The following is a 12079-nucleotide window of genomic DNA, read 5'->3' as shown; positions in this document are numbered from 1 at the left end:
CGAACCCCCAGTGTGATGGTGTGTGGAGGTGGGGCCTTGGGAGGTGGAGCCCTGAGGTGTGGGATCAATGCCTTTGTAAAAAGACACAAAGGGAGTTGCCACCATGGAGCAATGGGTTAAGAATCTGACTACAGCAGCTCCAGTCAGTGCAGAGGTGCTGGTTTGATCCCTGGCCTGGCACGGTGGGTTAAAGGATCAGGCTTTGCCGCAGCTATAGCATGGGGTTCAACATCTGGCCCCCTGGCCCGGGAACTGTCATATGCCACAGGTGAGGCCATAAAAATTTTTTTTAATCTTTTTAAAATAAATAATTTTTGCAAAGATTCTCCCTCTTTTCCTCTCCCTCCCCTCCCCCTCCTCCTCTCTCTCCTCCCCCTTTCCCTCTGTCATGTGAGGATACAGCAAGAAGGCAGCCATCTGTAAGCCAAGAAGAGAGCTCCCACCGGAATCAGCCATTCTGGCACCCGGATCATGGATTTCCCAGACTCTCAACTATAAGAAATCCAGGTTTGCAGTTGCCGTTATGGTGCAGCAGAAACAAATCCGACTAATATCCATGAGGATGCAGATTCGATCCTTGGCCTCACTCAGTGGGTTAAGGATCCAGTGTTGCTGTGAGCTGTGGTGTAGGTCCCAGGTGTAGCTTAGATCCTGAGTTGCTGTGGCTGTGATGTCGGCTGGCAGCTATAGCTCCGATTCCATCCCTAGCCTGGCAACTTCCATATGCTGCAGGTGCAGCCTTAAAAAATAAAAATTAAAAAATAATAAAAAAGAAATCAATGTTTGTGGTTTAAGCTGCCCTGTCTCTGGCACCCTGTCCCAGCAGGCAAGGCAGACTAGGTCAGGGCTTCTGCACAGGACTTGAGGTTGGCACAGGAACTGATTTCTGCAAAGGACACCATGATGTCCAGTTCTCCCTCAAACAGGCCAGGACAGTTCACACACACCATCTCCCTTCTTTACTCCACATACACACAATAAGTAAGTAAGTAAGTAAGTAAATAAATAAATAAATAAATAAGTGAGAAAGGAAAAGAGCACCTGCTGTTTCATACCATCTGCATACTAGGCATGCCCGGAATTTCTGATTCTCAGTTCAGGCTCAAGGATGCCTGTTGGACAATGCACCTTCTTCACACTCACCACCAAGCCAGAGCCAGGCTGCTCATGTGAGGGTCTCTGAACACACTCAGCCAGATGATTTAAATACTCAACGCCTCATTCAGTGGTGAGCTCTGCAGCTTGGTGAGTGCCCATCCTGCACATCTGAAGCATGTAAAGCCAGTGCTAAGTCCTACTGAAACAGACCATATGCAGCTGGTCAACTGCACAGGGTAGGGGGTATCGCAGCCCAGATACCCCTGAGAGTATCAGCACAACTGTGCTGCTGCGATGCAGCAACTGTATCATAATGACAGCACAGACAGTGACTGTATCATAATCACAGCACAGAGTGTGATGTGACTGTTAACCACAGAGGTAAGAAAACTAAAGCACCATCAAGACCCATGGCCAAGGTCCTAGTAGCAGAAGTAGAACAGCTCGGCATGAACACTGATACATCTTTACCTCTTAGGCATAAAAGGAGGGTCGAGAGAGCGAACTTAGGAGAGCCGTGTAATTGGCTGGGAAAATTATTACATCTTCATTTGTATTCATCGCTAATTGAAATTTCACATTTCGCCCAAATTTGAATATAGGCAACAAACCACAGTACTATTAACAGTAACTCTATCATCAGTGGAAATCCCAGGTATTTTCATATCACACCGCCACTGTAAACACCACAAAGTGCCATTGATACCCGTTATCACTTTGAAGTTATAGCAGTTATTAAACTTGCTGCTAGATCTTATCTGATGTGTTAAGGAAGCCCACATATTTCTATAACCACATGCTTTTTCAATAGTTTGGTGGCTCTGTTTAAATATAATGGTTTTACATAGAAAACCCTAAGGACTCAACCCAAAAATTACTTGAACTGATTAACAAATTCAGCAAAGTAGCAGGATATAAGATTAACATTCAGAAGTCAGTTGCATTTCTGTATACCAGCAATGAAATATTAGAAAAGGAATACAAAAATATGATACCTTTTAAAATTGCACCTCACAAAATCAAATACCTCGGAATACACCTGACCAAGGAGGTAAAGGACCTATATGCCAAGAACTATAAAACTTTAATCAAAGAAATCAAAGAAGATGTAAAGAAATGGAAAGATATTCCATGTTCCTGGGTTGGAAAAATCAATATTGTAAAAATGGCCATATTACCCAAAGCAATCTACAGATTCAATGCAATCCCTATCAAATTACCCATGACATTTTTCACAGAACTAGAACAAACAAACCAAACATTTATATGGAACCACAAAAGACCCAGAATCGCCAAAGCAATCCTGAGAAACAAAAACCAAGCAGGAGGCATAACTTCCCCAGACTTCAAGAAACATTACAAAGCCACGGTCATCAAAACAGGATGGTACTGGTATCAAAACAGACAGACAGACCAGTGGAACAGAACAGAGAAGCCAGAAATAAACCCTGACACCTATGGTCAATTAATCTTTGACAAGGGAGGCAAGAACATCAAATGGGAAAAAGAAAGTCTATTCAGCAGGCATTGCTGGGAAACCTGGACAGCTGCATGCAAAGCAATGAAACTGTAACACACCCTCACACCATGCACAAAAATAAACTCAAAATGGCTGAAAGACTTAAATATACGACAGGACACCATCAAACTCCTAGAAGAAAACATAGGCAAAACACTCTCGGACATCAACATCATGAATATTTTCTCAGGTCAGTCTCCCAAAGCAATCGAAATTAGAGCAAAAATAAACCCATGGGACCTCATCAAACTGAAAAGCTTTTGCACAGCAAAGGAAACCCAAAAGAAAACAAAAAGACAACTTACAGAATGGGAGAAAACAGTTTCAAAGGATGCAACCGACAAGGGCTTAATCTCTAGAATATATAAACAACTTATACAACCCAACAGCAAAAAAGCCAATCAATCAATGGAAAAATGGGCAAAAGACCTGAATAGACATTTCTCCAAAGAAGATATACAGATGGCCAACAAACACATGAAAAAATGCTCAACATCGCTGACTATAAGAGAAATGCAAATCAAAACTTCCATGAGGAGTTCCCGTCGTGGCACAGTGGTTAACGAATCTGACTAGGAACCATGAGGTTGCGGGTTCGGTCCCTGCCCTTGCTCAGTGGGTTAACGATCCGGCGTTGCCATGAGCTGTGGTGTAGGTTGCAGACGCGGCTCGGACCCTGCGTTGCTGTGGCTCTGGCGTAGGCCGGTGGCTACAGCTCCGATTCAACCCCTAGCCTGGGGACCTCCATATGCCGCGGAAGCGGCCCAAGAAATAGCAACAACAACAACAACAACAACAACAAAAGACAAAAGACAAAAAAAAAAACTACCATGAGATACCACCTCACACCAGTCAGAATGGCCGTCATTAATAAGTCCACAAATAGCAAGTGCTGCAGGGGCTGTGGAGAAAAGGGAACCCTCCTACACTGGTGGTGGGAATGTAAACTGGTACAGCCACTATGGAGAACAGTTTGGAGATACCTTAGAAATCTATACATAGAACTTCCATATGACCCCACAATCGCACTCTTGGGCATCTATCCAGACAAAACTCTGCTTAAAAGAGACACATGCACCCGCATGTTCATTGCAGCACTATTCACAATAGTCAGGACATGGAAACAACCCAAATGTCCGTCAACAGATGATTGGATTCAGAAGATGTGGTGTATATACACAATGGAATACTACTCAGCCATAAAAAAGAATGACATAATGCCATTTGCAGCAACATGGATGGAACTAGAGAATCGCATACTGAGTGAAATGAGCCAGAAAGACAAAGACAAATACCATATGATATCACTTATAACTGGAATCTAATATCCAGCACAAATAAACATCTCCTTAGAAAAGAAAATCATGGACTTGGATAAGAGACTTGTGGCTGCCCAACGGGAGAGGGAGGGAGTGGGAGGGATCCGGTGCTTGGGGTTATCAGACACAACTTAGAATAGATTTACAAGGAGACCCTGCTGAGTAGCATTGAGAACTATGTCTAGATACTCATGTTGCAATAGAACAAAGGGTGGGGGAAAAAATGTATACATGTAAGGATAACGTGATCCCCTTGCTGTACAGTGGGAAAAAAATTTTTTAAAAATAAAAAGTAAATAAAAAATAAAAAATAAAGCTAAGTGTGACCTCAAAAAAAAAAAAGACAGATGGCACTGTGCAACACAAATAAATAAATAAATAAATAAATATAATGGTTTGTTTTGAATTGTACAATGTGTATTTGAACATATAATACATATTATTTCATTTTTATTAAAATACAATAAATAGTATTTTATTCATTTAAAAATACCATCCTAGGAGTTTCTGCCATGGCACAGTAGGTTAAGGATCCTGCTCATTGTCTCTGCAATGGCTCATGATGCTGTTGAGGTATGGGTTCAATCCACAGCCCAGTGTAGTGGGTTAAGGATCCGGTATTGCCACAGCTGTAGTGTAGGTCGCAGATGTGGCTCAGATTTGATCCCTGGCCTGGGAACTTCCATACACTGCAGGTAGAGTAAAAAAATACACACATTTTTAAATAATAACAATATCCTCAAAAGAGGTGCACTTAATAGCAAAGAGATGCATGAGACAAAAATGGCTTAGAACCTCTGAAGTAAAGTTTTTGCAGGAACAGAGTTCCCGTCGTGGCTCAGCGGAAACAAATCTACTAGTACCCATAAGGACACAGGTTCAATCCCTGGCCTTGCTCAGTGGGTTAAGGATCCAGAGTTACTGTGAGTGGTGTAGGTCGCAGACGCAGCTGAGATCTGGCATTGGTGTGGCTGTGGTGCAGGCCAGCGGCTCCAGTTCTGATTCTACCCCTAGCCTGGAACCATCCATATGCTTCAAGTGCAGCCCTAAAAAGCAAAAAACAAACAAACAAACAAAAAAAAAACAAAAACAGTTTTTGCAGGAAGGAGGGCTGGGAAAAGACACATGGGTCAGGGGAGATGTGAAACCAGAGGTGTGTGTTTATGTAGACGGCAACAGTGAATGACAGGCCTCTGTGGGTTAACATCCTAACTGTCCTCCAATTCTCAAATAAGATCCTGGTATAAGGATAGTATAAAATAGTTCCTTATTGGGCCCAGGCCTAGATGGTGTGGGCTATTTGCTGCCCAGCGAACAATCTGCAGCTACTGGTTAGAATCCCCAGTGGCCCACTGGCAAAAGTAAATGACCTCCAGCCCATTTTAGTTCCCAGGTAGAATGTGGGTTTTCTGTTCCCTCCTTTGTCTGTGACCAGCCTAGCTCAATTGCCAGATTTTTTTTATCCAGTTGATTTCAATTAGGATGGTTGGGCTTCATAATTGCTTGATGTTTTAACTTTCTCCAAGGTCATTAGCATCTTAACTGAGGTTTTCAAGTAGCTTAAAGCAAGGGCCAAAGTCTCAAATGCCCTCGTGGGCTAAGCAGATGATGTGACGGAGGGAGGGAGGGAGGAGGAAACCAGCCGGCTTGGGATCTCTGGGATACACTGCCATGCACTCTGGGGGTCTCCAAAGGCCTTGTTCCATCCCCCTCATTCTCTTCTGGACACTGAGTCTGTGTGTTGCTATGTGGGAATGATGCCCAGTGTTTCCAGAGCCTCCAATCCTCCGACACAAACCAGAAATCCAGCATTTTATTCTTAAATGCTGCGAACAATGTTCAGCCAGCACCTGAGCTGCCAGCCTCTGGCTTAATGACACACGAACCAGGAGGACATTCCTACCCTAAAGGACGGATTATATTGATATTGGCTTCCCCAGATTCTTCTTGGCTACAATGTCTGAAGAGCCTTTGAGAGCAGCCTTTCCTATGCACGATCACATGTGCCCCTAAAGAAGTGGTGCAAGAGGCCAGTCTACAGATTAAATCCATTCTACAGATTAAAAACTGAGGCTCAGCGTGGCTACCTGATAAATCCAACATCACAAGCTGAAGGGAACCAGCTGGTCTACATCTCAGGTTTCTGATGGCCTCGCTTACCTCAAATGCCCCTGGGAGGTCAATTAAGAGCCAGCTCTGGCTTGAGTTGGCCGCTGGAAACTCTCACTGGGATACGTTCAAACAGATTTAAATAGAAGCTTGGCATCATACAATTTTGGCACCTAGTCCAACTGCTTCGACGGCCTCTAGTATTTTATGTTCTAATCAATCGGTTTCATGCCTTTTAAATGTTCGTATATATCTTGGTGTGCAGTGATCTAAAAAGGTATCATGGAGAAAACTTTGATTTTTCCATTTGTTCAAAGATTTTAACAGGTTGATCACATCGGCAGCAAGCTGCGGGTCCCTCCCCCTCTCTCCTCCTTCACAGAAGCCTTGCCACAACTTGCTGGTTTCTCTGGAAAGAGCCGCTTGCCGTAGTGATAAATCTTGGGTTCACTATGTCACCCCTGATGCATTTCCCATTTTCCCACCAAATTCCACTGTCCAAATTTGGAGCCCCGACTTGACCACAAGCAGATACGATTTCACTTTGTGGGATTTTCCCAGCTTTTCCTTGCATTACGGTTGCAAAGCTTGTAACACTAGCTGTGTCTGAGCCAGCCCTCCAAAAAAGGCAATTGTGCTCCTTGATAGAATCGCGAAGCAGGCACTGCTGCCAGCCCCGCTCCTCCAGCAGCCTTTTCAGGATTCTGGGGCTGCTTCCAGCCCTTCCTCCCCACTCCACCGGTTAATGATGCAGGCCTTCGAGAGGCTCAGAATCCTTTAAAAAAAAAAAAAAACACTAAGAAAAGAAAGGGGGGGCGTAATGCATATTCTTCCTTTCCCGGTCTCTGGGACTCCATTTTTTTTAATGCTTTTATTGATGTATAGTAGATTTACAATGTTGTGAGAATTTCTGCTGTACAAGAAAGTGACTCCATTATACAAATACATACATCCATTCTTTTCCCATACAGATGATCACAGAATATTGAGTAGAGTTCGCTGTGCTGTACAGCAGGTGCCCATTGGCCAATCATTCCATATCTATCAGTGTGCGTATGCCAATCCCAAACCCCCAGTCCTTTCCCGCCTCCACCTGTCCCCTTTGGTAACCATAAGTTTGTTTTCAAAGTCTGTGAGTCTGTTTTTGTTCTGCAAACAAGTTCATTTGTATCCTTTATTTAGATTCCACATAGAAGTGATATCATACGACGTTTGTCTTTCTGCATCTGACTAACTTCACTTAGTATGAGAATCTCTGGGTCTGGGGCTCCGTTTGTAGTTCCTTCATCACCAAGACCCCTATCATCCATTCGTTTAATCAGCAAACATTTATAAATCACCAACCACGTTCCAGGCATTTATGCTAACCGTCGGAGAAAACAAGCTGAATAAGGCAGGCAGGCTGCCACTTCTGCAGGGATGCAAGAGGGAAGCAGGTATGAGATAACAATAATACCAATCCACAGACTCTTTTCCAAAACTCTTGAGGCCAGGGGAGTTTCAGAATTCAGAAAGCTTCAGGCCTTAGAGACATGACGAGCTCCATGTTGTGTATTTCACAGAACCCCAATATCGACTCTAACTGGCGTAATAAGAGAAGGAGCCTCATTTCATTTCAGGTCAGATGCCCCCAAATTCTTTTTGGCACCAAACTTTCCATATCAGAGCCTTTTATGTTTAGGAATTATCGATACAGGATTGTGGAACTCTTTTATCATTTACTGAGAGCTTTTTTTTTTTTTTTCTTTTTCCATAACCTGAGGCATATGGAAGTTCCCAGTCTCGGGGTCGAATCGGAGCTACAGCTGCCGGCCTACGCCACAGCCACAGCCAACACCAGATCCAAACTGCATCTGCGACCTACACCACAGCTCACGGCCACACCAGATCCTTAACCCACTGAGCGAGGCCAAGGATTTAACCTGCATCCTCAGGGACACTCTGTCAGGTTCCTAACCTGCTGAGCCACAGTGGGAACTCCAAAAGGGAGATGTTATAACACAGGCAGACTATGAGGTGGCCCAAATCTTTCATGACTTCAGACAAGAAAGATCTTCCATTAAGTGAATAGAGAGAGACTCACAGGTTTCTCAAGTCAAGAGAGAACTTAAAAGATGAAGTAAACGCACTTTTGTGCAACTGAGGAACCCTGTCATGGTTTAGTGGGTGTCTTCTATGGCCCAGGAAATTGGCATCTTACCCTCCAAACAGCCCCTCAAAGTAAACCATTGTTTTATTGCTACTGAACGCTCTGATACACTTTCACGTAGGCCACCTTAAGTGAACCTTGTAACACTGTGGCAGGACAGTGTTCTCTCTATTTTGAGGAAAGGAAGCTGAGGTTCACGGAGGTTAAGTGGCTCTCATAAGGTTGTGTAACGAGTAAATGGCAGGGCTGGGACCCTGGACTGTTGGTACCAGAAGCTGTGCTGTTTCCATGATGCAAAACTACTGCGTTCCTTGGGAGCCACTTCGATTCCACTGAATGCCCTGCTTGCCCTTTCCATTTTTGAATCCAGGCCCTCCCCAGGTCCCCTGAGAGGCCTCCACAACACGAAGATAAATCCTACCCCACAGTCTCGTTCCGGCTAAGACACCCCTGTTGATGGTCCTTGGCTTTCTCTCTCATTGCAAAAAGTTTTTGAAACTGACCTCGCCTGTGCTGAATTTCATTCCTAGCCCTGAAACGAGCCTGGCAACGCCACTCAAACTCTCTGAGTGTTTTCATTAAAAAAAAAAAAAAGTCCTTAATTACTAGAGTTATTAGTGGGATAAAATGAGCTAACTTGTGTAAAATGCTTAAAATGATACCCGGAATATTGTAAATGGTTGACAAAAGGGTAGCTCTTGTCAGTGTAACTATTATTACTTTTGTGATCATTCTTATTGTAAAGTTAGTGTTTGACCATTTTCCATGTCCTAGGAAGCATTCAAAGGGAATTAGACATGGTAGCATAGAGAAATCTATCCCACTCTAAAGACCTGGCAAGCCACAGTCTTTTCCGAAGAAAGCCAATCATCCAATTCTCGATACTGTGAACAAAGCTGATTGACCCAAAAATAGGCACTTGACCCATGAATAGTCATCTATAGTGGCTTCTGGCTCCTGAGTTCTCTTTGTACAAAGCTTTTGCCCAAAAGGAATACTAATGATTTATTGAATCCATCAGAAAGCCTTTGGAAAGGAAGTCTGGATGTGAGAGCTGTAAAAGGGAGAACAGCTGGTCATGGGATTAGATGCCAAAGTACAGACTAGACACACAGCAAAACCCCTGGGGCAGCACAGCCAGAATCTGTAAGCGAGAAGAGGATAATACGGAGCATAGAAGAATCGAGAACCACTTCTGTAATGTCAGGAGAATGCAGGCAGGAAAAGCACTACAGCCGAGTCACCAAAATGCAGAGGAGGGACTTGGACCGGCACCCCTTGAACTCCAGAGCTTGTGCTCTTGACCTCCACCCCGGGGGCCACACATCCTCTGGCCCCTTGGGACCAGTCAAGCAACAGAATTGAAGGGTGGGTGCCTGAGGCGGCCTGTGTCAAGGTGGAAAGTGTGTAGCCTTTCAAAAAGCGACAGCTGCTAATGTGTTTAGACAAATGGTACCATGTAGGAACACAAGCCAAAGATGTCAGGTCTTCCGACTTTTCCAGAGAAGCCAGAAATCCAGACATCCACGGGAAAATTCCAGTGCTTTAATGCCAGAAAATAATTCAGTTTTTTAAAAGCACCGTGTAGGCAAAAAATACACACACACACACACACGCACAGAGCCTTGGGTTAGATTTGGTCTACAGGATTCCACTTGAGAACATTGCCTTATACCATCAGTTACAAGAGAAGGGAGATTTTTAGTGCAATGCCCCAATGTTCTTCTCTAACCAACAAGGATGGGAAAGGAGAAAGTATCTCAGAGACTGCTATTTAAAGGCAATTTCAAGAGTTCCCGTCGTGGCGCAGTGGTTAACGAATCCGACTAGGAACCATGAGGTTGCGGGTTCGGTCCCTGCCCTTGCTCAGTGGGTTAACGATCCGGCGTTGCCGTGACCTGTGGTGTAGGTTGCAGACGCAGCTCGGATCCTGCGTTGCTGTGTCTCTGGCATAGGCCGGTGGCTACAGCTCCGATTAGACCCCTAGCCTGGGAACCTCCATATGCCTCCATAGCAAAAAAGACAAAAAATAAATAAATAAAATAAAGGCAATTTCAAGGAGCAGAATTCAAAAGAAATACCTTTTCAAAGGATCCCAACCATTTTATCAATCCAAAGGGAAAAGAGATGGATGTTTCTAGTCCAAGTTGGAGTAACAGGGACCAGAGCCCCCCCCCGCAACGCACCCACACCTGAAACATCTAAGAAACCAACATACACACGAAACAGCATCTTTTAAGACACTGAACATAAGGCAATAAAGGAGAGTGATCTGTGAGAGAAGAGAGGAGAATGAGGCCAGCCCTACCACTGGCCCTGCCTACTGCCCACAAAGAGTTTCCAGGGCTTGACACAGAGAGGGGAAGCCAAGGGGATCCCGGGGGGTCTCACTGAGCAGAGGTGATGCGGCTGAGACTGCGAGGATGAGTATGGAATTTGGAGAACAGAGAACTGGAGCAGGGAGACTTGCACAGACAGAGCTCTGGAGATTTCCACGGAGTCGCCCATGTCATTAGGCGAGCGTCAATGAGCACAGGCAGGAGGAGAATCCCTGAGGCCAGTGGGGGAGGGAGAGGGGGACTCATTCCCCACAGCTGACAAGGGCCAAGAATAATTCCCCTTCCCAATAGCCAGAATGGAAAATCTCATATTTCATGGAGTATTGGGTAAAATATTTGGAATAGTTTTGCCTCCGTAACGGGGAAAAAGAGTGCTGGCTGAAATGTGGCTCTATCTTGCTTAACAGAGCTTTAAAGCAAAACCCAGAGGGTTTAGACAATTCGTTAAATTTTGACAAATGTATGCACCTGTGAAAGTATCCAGCTCCATCATGACCATCAGCCCCGGAAGTTTCCTCGGTTCCCTTTTATGACCCCTCCCTCCCCTGTCTGTATTCCTGGCTCCCCCCCTCTCCCAGGCCAGCGGTGATCTGGTTTCACCTCATCAGAGATTGGCTTGCATTTCTCAGGGCTCTGTAAACATGGAATCAGACGGTAGGTACTGTTTTTTCTTAATTGCTTCTTTCATTCAGCGTAGTGATTTTGATGTTTGGCTGTGCTGTGGCATATGCCCCTTCCTTTCCCTGTTCATTAGTATCCACAAGAAAGCAAGGTTGAGAGAGGCAAAGAGTGCCTCCATCACTGGGGCAGATGTGCCGTTAGACCGCGGAGAGATGTTAAGAGAATAGTGAGTCACCCCGAGGGAATGAGCTTTTTCCATCCTCAAAACTGGGGGTGAGGGTATATGATGGTGGGAAAGTCGGGAGGCCGTGAGGTGAAGGGTGCAAGGCCAGTTGAGGCCATCCATTCCAGAAGCAAATGGAAGTGACCAGAGCAGTCCTCCAAGGAACCAAGAGGGAAGAACTTGGAACAAATGTTTATAAAGAATTGTGTGTCAGGGTTGGTTCAGAAACCAGTGTTTCATTTTTCAAATCCTGATTTACTGATCGTTACATAGTAATAACTAGAGGAGTTGCTGCTGTGGCTTAACAGGATCCGTGGCGTCTCTGCAGCATGAGGATGCAGGTTTAATCCCTGGCCTGGTACAGTGGGTTAAGGATCCAGCGTTGCTGCAGCTGTGGCATAGGTCACAGCTGTGGCTGAGAGTCAATCCCTGGCCCAGGAACTTCCATATGCCACAGGGCAGCCAAAAAAGAAACAACAACAATAATAATAACTAGAGAATGAGGTTGGAAATGATTCTCAGGCTACATAGAGATTGAGAGAAAAGTGAATTTTTGTGGTGACTGTCAGAGGTATGAGATAGGAGCTAGGCTGGCACACCTGTTCCATATCTGCCGTCCCAGCCCCAAGGGATCCTCCAGCTGGAGGCCTGAGGAAACCTAAGCACGAGTCCTTCTTATTCTTTTCTCCCCCCACACTCACA

This window comes from Phacochoerus africanus, chromosome 6 (assembly GCF_016906955.1).
Source record: "Phacochoerus africanus isolate WHEZ1 chromosome 6, ROS_Pafr_v1, whole genome shotgun sequence".
NCBI lineage: Eukaryota > Metazoa > Chordata > Mammalia > Artiodactyla > Suidae > Phacochoerus > Phacochoerus africanus.
This window is presented reverse-complemented; position numbering follows the sequence as displayed.